The following is a 304-nucleotide window of genomic DNA, read 5'->3' as shown; positions in this document are numbered from 1 at the left end:
TTTTAAATTAACACATAAGATAACTTCAAAAATATTTTTAAAACATAACGCGTCATTTATTCGCAATTTTTAAATTTAAAGTAGCATTTTTTGTTTTTGCTAAAACTACAAACATTGTATTGATTATTTTCCCAAACAATGTCGTAAATGAGGAGTTGAGTCCGATAACGATGTCTACAACGATGAGTCAGCATAAAACAGGTTAAACGATCAGGACGCTTCTACGAATAAAATAAAGGGAGTGGGGTGAATCCTTAAAAGTCCCCAACTGGTACCTAAAAAAAAAAGTCCCTAAAACCAAAAT

Source organism: Hydra vulgaris, chromosome 10 (genome assembly GCF_038396675.1).
Source record: "Hydra vulgaris chromosome 10, alternate assembly HydraT2T_AEP".
Classification (NCBI taxonomy): Eukaryota; Metazoa; Cnidaria; class Hydrozoa; order Anthoathecata; family Hydridae; genus Hydra; species Hydra vulgaris.
This window is presented reverse-complemented; position numbering follows the sequence as displayed.